General features: G+C 48.1%; 1 pseudogene across 1 annotated transcript; it reads left to right on the top strand.

Moving 5' to 3' along the window:
* Positions 1 to 252: 252 nt before the first annotated feature.
* LOC308426775 (large ribosomal subunit protein uL6-like) lies at positions 253 to 883 on the top strand (annotated as a pseudogene). Its single transcript has one exon. The product of its transcript is annotated as a large ribosomal subunit protein uL6-like (transcript).
* The last annotated feature ends 5,865 nt before the right edge of the window (positions 884 to 6,748 follow it).

Raw genomic sequence — 6,748 nt, 5'->3', positions numbered from 1 at the left:
ACAATCAGATGTGTCCTGATTCTTTTTATTGGGGTGAGGTTGTTTTGTTTTAGGAAACAGGATCTCACTCTGTAGTCCTGGCCTTGAGCTTACTATGTAAACAAACTGTCCTCCCAGAGATTTGCCTGCCTCTGCCTCCCTGAGTGCTAGGGTTACAGATGTATGCCTCTTTTTTAGGGTTCAAGACTTCCTCCACTGTCAGCCACCAGGGCTGCTAATGAAAGACCCCCGTGCTTTTTGCCCCCATCTACTTCGAGAATGAAGACCATTCTCAGCAATCAAACGGTCGACATTCCAGATAATGTTGAAATCACTCTGAAGGGGCGCACAGTCATTGTGAAGGGCCCCAGGGGAACTCTGCGGAGGGACTTCAATCACATCAATGTATAGCTGAGTCTTCTTGGGAAGAAAAAGAAGAGGCTCCGTGTTGACAAATGGTGGGGCAACAGAAAGGAGCTGGCCACTGTCAGAACCATCTGCAGTCATGTTCAGAACACGATCAAGGGTGTAACACTGGACATCCGTTACAAGATGAGGTCTGTGTATGCTCACTTCCCCATCAACGTCGTTATTCGGGAGAATGGGTCTTTGGGTGAAATCTGAAATTTCTTGGGTGAAAAAACATCCACAGGGTTCAGATGAGGACAGGTGTTGCTTGTTTGGTCTCTCAAGCCCAGAAGGATGAATTAATTCTTGAAGGAAATGATATTGAACTTGTTTCAAATTTAGTGGCTCTGATTCAGCAAGCCACAACAGTTAAAAACAAGGATATCAGAAAGTTTTTGGATGGCATCTATGTGTCTGAGAAGGGAACCGTACAGCAGGCTGACGAATGAGACCTCAGTTTCCTAGCTCCAGAAACAAGACCCTGATCACAAGTACAATTTGGGGACAATAAAAATTTTAGACATTAAAAAAAAAAGAAAGAAAGAAAGACCCCTGTAGAGGGGAGACTCTCAGTCAAGTCTCGGGATAACATGACCCCCCAAGAACTCACGAGAGGCCGTCCTTGCTGCAATTACATGAGGTTTTTTAATGAACCAGTGCACTAGGGTCGAGACTCATATCCCATGAAGGGGTAGAGCAGTCTGACCACAAGTGGCTGAGAGAAGGGGTTTGTAAGGAAAACAAACCACAACCTGGGGGAGGGGGAGTATGTCGTTGGAGAATACCAAAATTACTAGTGAAGAATCTCGAGGGAAACATCCGGTTTCTCAAGATTGTTTATAATGTGTTATTTAACTTTCATGTTTTTATGGTCAGTCAGTTTCTGAAACAGAGTCACCCTGACCTTAAGGCCATAAATTCTTTATGGTCAGCCAGTTCCTAGAATAGAAGGATAGTATTGCAGAACTGGCTAGCCTACATTTTGGCTCTACTCTACCTGCTAGGGGTCTTCTACTTTACCTGTTAGGGGGGTCAGGCTTTATCCTGGTCTTTCACTTCCAGATTTTTGGTCAGATGATGAACATTCCTTTCTCCCTCTCCCCCTGCTTTTTTCCCCTCCCTCCCCTCCCCTCCTTTCCCTCCCCTCCCCTCCTTTCCCTCCCCTCCTCTTCCCCTCCCCTCTTCTCCCCCTCCCCTCCTCTTCCCCTTTCCCCTTTCTTCCCTCCCCCTTCCTCCCTTTCTCTCTCTCCTTCTTCCTTCCTCTCCCTCTCCTCCTCCCTCTCATAGCTACCAGCAGTATGAAGTGTCACGATGCCCCAGAAATGGTGACTGAGGCCAGGAGCATGCATCTTATCCCAATCCTAAAGAGCACAGTTAAATTGTGGCCAGGCACAGCCTGCTAGGCTAACAAAAGGCAGAGCCACACACCGCTGCATGACCTTTCCTGGCTCCATCAGCATAAAGCAGCAAGAGACCATGAGGGTTCATAGCTCGTCTGAGAGGGAACCATTTACTATTCATTCCTTTACAAGAGGAGAGGGTCTTCAGAGGGACCACTTAGAGAGATAGGGATGTCTAGAAAGGCAGGGGGCATCGAGCCATGTGGGGATTCTTAGGCAGTTGCCTGGCCTCTACCCTGTGTTCCTGGACAGGAAGATGTGAGTGACCAGCAGGAAGGTGTTGTGAGACCCTGGAGGAGATTGATGGGGGCCACGTGCTGGGACAAGGCATGAGGGGACATCAGGAGGGCTGTGGAAACTTAGCAGTAAGTCCCTAGCACAAATTAGGTCCTCATTACCTTTGTGTGGATGCGTTGTGTGTGTGTGTGTGTGTGTGTGTGTTTGCGCGTGTTCATGTGGTTGCTCTTGTGTATGTGAAGGACAATGTCAGGTGTCTTCCTCAGGAGCCATCTCAGCACTTGGGAGGAAGCCTCTGCAACATACTGAGCACCAGGCCAGTAGGGCTTCCATACGGCTGAATTAAGGTGGAAAGGACAGACTTGGACAGCAGGGGGCAGACCTGAGCAAGGTGAGAGAAGCGCGGGGAGGGGGTAGGAGTGGAAGGGGCGGGGCACTGATCCATAGACCTCTGGGCTGCTGGAGGCAGCCAGGGGCAGGAATAGCTATGGTTGATGTCAGGTCCAGTGAGAGACAAGGCATCAGGGAGCAATTTAGAAGCTGCAGACTCAGTGGTCTGGGGAAAGACTGGGCTGCAAAAATAGCAGGAGCAGTCTGGCAAGGATCCGCCACGGCTGTCTGAGCGGACAGAGGCCTCGGAGGGGAGGAGCAAGGGGACATTGAAGCTGTACGTGGAATGAAGTCCTGGGAGAATGGGGCTCCAGCATAGGCCCTCGGACAAGTTCATTGTCACATAGTTAAAATTATCCATACTTGAAAAGTAAGAATCTGGAGCTGGAGAGAGGGCACTGTGGCTATGTGTACAAACACGGGCATCTGATTCTCTGTCCGAATCCACTTAAAGGAGGCAGGAGAAAGTGACACCACGAGTGCTATGACAGTTGCAGCCTCCCCTCCAAATAATAATAAATAAATAAAAGATAGAAATAGAATTAAACTTCTAAAATTTAGGTTCAAAAGCATATTTTAGGAAAAAAGCGTAGACAGAAATGTAATATTGGAGTTGGCAGGGCCCTCCCCGGTACTTGTATGTTACAAAGTCTCTTGTCCCTGCAGGTCCCATTTCCAGAGAGGGTGGTAGCATTGACTTCAAAGTGGGCTCTGATGGCTGGCTGGGGTGATAAACTGTCTCTAACCTTCCCTTGGCCCACAGAGGATTCGGGGTACAGTATCCATGGCTCATCACTGAGCTGAGAATGAAGTCTCTTTCTCTTTGTTTCTTTGTTTCTCTCTCCTCTCTCCCTCCCTCCCTCCCTTCCTTCCTTTTTCTTTTCTTTCTTCCTTTTACAGAAGTGTTCCATCTGCATATACACCTGCCAGAAGAGGGCATCAAATCCCAGGATAGCCGGCCGTGAGCCACCACGTGGTTGCTGGCAATCAAACTCACTTGGGACCTCTGGAGGAGCAGACTGCTGAGCCATCTCTCCAGTCTAATGAAGGGGGTTGGGGGGAGAGGGGCTTAGGTGTGTGCATTCTGGAGTACACCCAGAGGCCTCAGAGCCAGAAAAACTAAACAGGACATACTGACCTCTGCTTTAAATAAGTCACCCTAGAGGGCTGTGCAGCTGTCCCTTACAGAGGTAGGAATGGAGGTCCGGGAGATGACATACTTAAGGTGAGGGTGACATGGGTCTGAACTGCTGTCTAAGGGCAAGCCCACTCAGTTAAGGTTCTTGTTTGCATTCACAACTGAGGACAATGACCAAGTTTGATATTAGGGTCCTGGGAGCAGCTAGATTTCTTGTTCCAATTTGCAGAACCAGGAGCTGGTCTCAGGGGTCTGGACCCAGAAGCCACCACTATCAGCTATTACCCCAGAGAAAAGATGTGTAAGGAAGATGCTAGCTCGAGGGGCCAACGCTGTGCTCCCCCTCATCCCAAAGCTGCTCACAATCCTCTCCCAGATCTTTCCTCCAGATCCCATCCCACCTGGGAGTCTAGAGGCCGGCTCGGGGCAGATAGCCAAACCCAGCCAAACCCAGCCAAACCCAGCCAAAGCCAGCCAAACCCAGCCAAACCCAGCCAAACCCAGCCAAACCCAGCCAAACCCAGCCAAACCCAGCCAAAGCCAGCCAAAGCTAGCCATAAGCCAGGGGCCGAGCTCTGCACTGAAGAATCATGTCCTTCATTTTGTCCCCTGCATTTTACGCCACCGTGTAAAAATTTCCATTAATTCCTCAGAATAAAATGTAGTGGCTGTTAATTTTTGATGCCTGGGAAGTAGCCAGCTGAATGCTTTTTTTTATGCCTGAAACTATTTTCCACTATTAAGGAAGTGTAATAAAAAGTTGTCTTTCCTTGATTTTATTTTTTAATTAAGTGGGAAGTTCTGGGCAGCCCTGTTGCTGGAGCTCTGGCCTGCAGTTAGCAGGCTGAGGAAGGAGCAGAGAGAGGACTAATGCCATGTCACCTTCCCAATTGCATTTCCATAGCCAGACCCCAAGCCTCAGAAGCAGGCAGCGTCACTGGCCTGGCCAAAACCATAAAGAACCCTGAATCTTCTTATTTTCCAAGGCTGTGAGAGGCAGTGTGGGCTCTGACTTCAACCCTTTACTAAGGGTTTAACCTCTCTGTTAGCCCTCTACCCAGCAGAGGCAGTGGAAGAGAAAAGTTCTTAGGATATAGGGAAATAGATCTGTTTAGCAACACTTCTTTGTGTGTGTGTGGGGGGGGTAAATATTTAAAAAATCATGTGACCGTTTTCATGTGGGTCCCAGATTCTCTCTGACCTGGGCCATCACTCCCTGATAGTTCCGGCTCCATTGGGCCATCTGGAACTTTGGTTAAATTATCTCAGCGGCTCCATGTTGACCCCCAAGTACTCTCTGACCAAGGTGGCCCGCAAGCCATTTCAGGGTGGCACCTCACCACGATGCTCCCACTCATAGTTCCCTTGGTGGATTGTTACCACACCAGGCAAACACATCCCAATTCCATGTGGGCTTGGTGCGTCCGGCCACTGCACCTTCTCTTGAACTCAATTAAGTCGCCACATGAAGGCAAACACCACACAATAAACTTCAATCCAATTGATATGATGTTTTGCCCGTCCAGACAGCACAGCTCATCCTGTACACACCCATACTTATAAAATATTCATAACAACCTGTATCTATGCAGAGATGCATAGGGAAGAATATCTACATCTGCCTCATGTTGTTTCCAGCTCCTCTGCTCTGCTCTCTTTCTAAAACTTTGTTCCTGCCCACCCTTCCTTCTCGTCCACTGACAAGCCCCGTTTTATCTTGTACCTGCCTTTCTGCATAAAGACGTCATCTTGCAAGCTTGATCTTTGTAGCAGTTTAGTCCTGTAGCAAGCACCGAATCAGCAGCTGCAGACCAGTCCTCTAGGCAGGCAGACACCAGGCAGCTGGAGTTCGATCCTGAAGAAATTGCCAGGCTCACCAACCAGCCTTGTAATGGCCAACGACTTTTGCTGGGCATTGGTGGCACACACCTTTAATCCCAGTGCTTGGGAGGCAGAGGCAGGCAGATCTCTATAAGTTTGAAGCCAGCATGGTTTACAGAGCTAGTTCCAGGACAGAAGGGGCTACTCAGAAACACCCTGTTTTGGAAAACAAAACCAAATCCATTTTGCACTTTTCATTCGTCTTGGTACCCAACAGTTTGTCTCTGACTGAAGTCCCTGCAGATAAGCACCCAGCAACTTCAACTTCTTGACCCCTGCCCAGGATTGTACAGCTGTGGCTGTTATAATGTATAATGTGACTAGCTGCTTTTCAGCTTCTGTAATTTGCTTATGCAGTCATTCAAGGAGCATTTTGAGGTCACCCTGACCCTGTAATCTTGGCAGACAGAACAGCTCTTGGAGCTTTTGCCCTTTACAGTCTCTTCCTGAGTCTGCTTCTGCATAGTGAGTCTCTGATTTGGGCTAGAGACTGTGGCCCTACTAGCAGTTTTAATGAATTTGACTAATTATAATCTGAATTGAGTCTGGTTATCTCTCCCTGGTGGTCTCAAACTCGATAATACTCTATTCACCTTGCTTTTGGAGACTGGGTCTCTCACTGGCCCATAACTTGTTGATTAATATGGTCAGGCTGGCTGGCCAGAGAGCCCCAGGGATCTTTTCCTCTTGGCTGTCCAAGAACTGGGATTACAAATTCACTGCCAGGTGATGGTTCTACAGTCAGCACTTGCTGCCTGCTCTTCCAGAAGATGCTGTTTAGTTTCCAAGACCCACATCAAACAGTTCACAGCTGAGATTCCAGATCCAAGGGATCCAATACCCTCTCTGCTTTTTCTGGGTATTCCACCCCAGCATTCATTCACACTGACACACACACACACACACACACACACACACAAAACGCACATACACATACACAAACAAAACATTGATATTTAGACAATACCATAGGTTTGCTGGATGTGATGAGTTCTAGGGTAGCTAGGGCTATGTAGAGAGACCCTGTCTTTAAAAACCAAACCAAATAAACACCTATCCAAAAAAATCCCAAAACCAAGCCAAAACAAAATAAAACAAAAAACAAACAAAACAATAGAAGGCTGGAGAGATGGATCAGCAGTTAGGATCACTGACTGCTCTTCCCGAGTTCAATTCCCAGCTCCCACACAGTGGTTCACAGATACCTGCTGCTCCAGTCCCAGGGGATCCAATGCTCTCCTCTGGCCTCCTCAGGCCCTGAACTCTGTTGGTACACAGATACATATGCAGACAAAACACCTGAACACATAAAATA

Source organism: Micromys minutus, assembly GCF_963924665.1.
Source record: "Micromys minutus genome assembly, chromosome: 11".
Lineage (NCBI taxonomy): Eukaryota > Metazoa > Chordata > Mammalia > Rodentia > Muridae > Micromys > Micromys minutus.
Note: the sequence above shows the minus strand (reverse complement) of the source record. Positions and strands in the feature narration are given on the sequence as shown.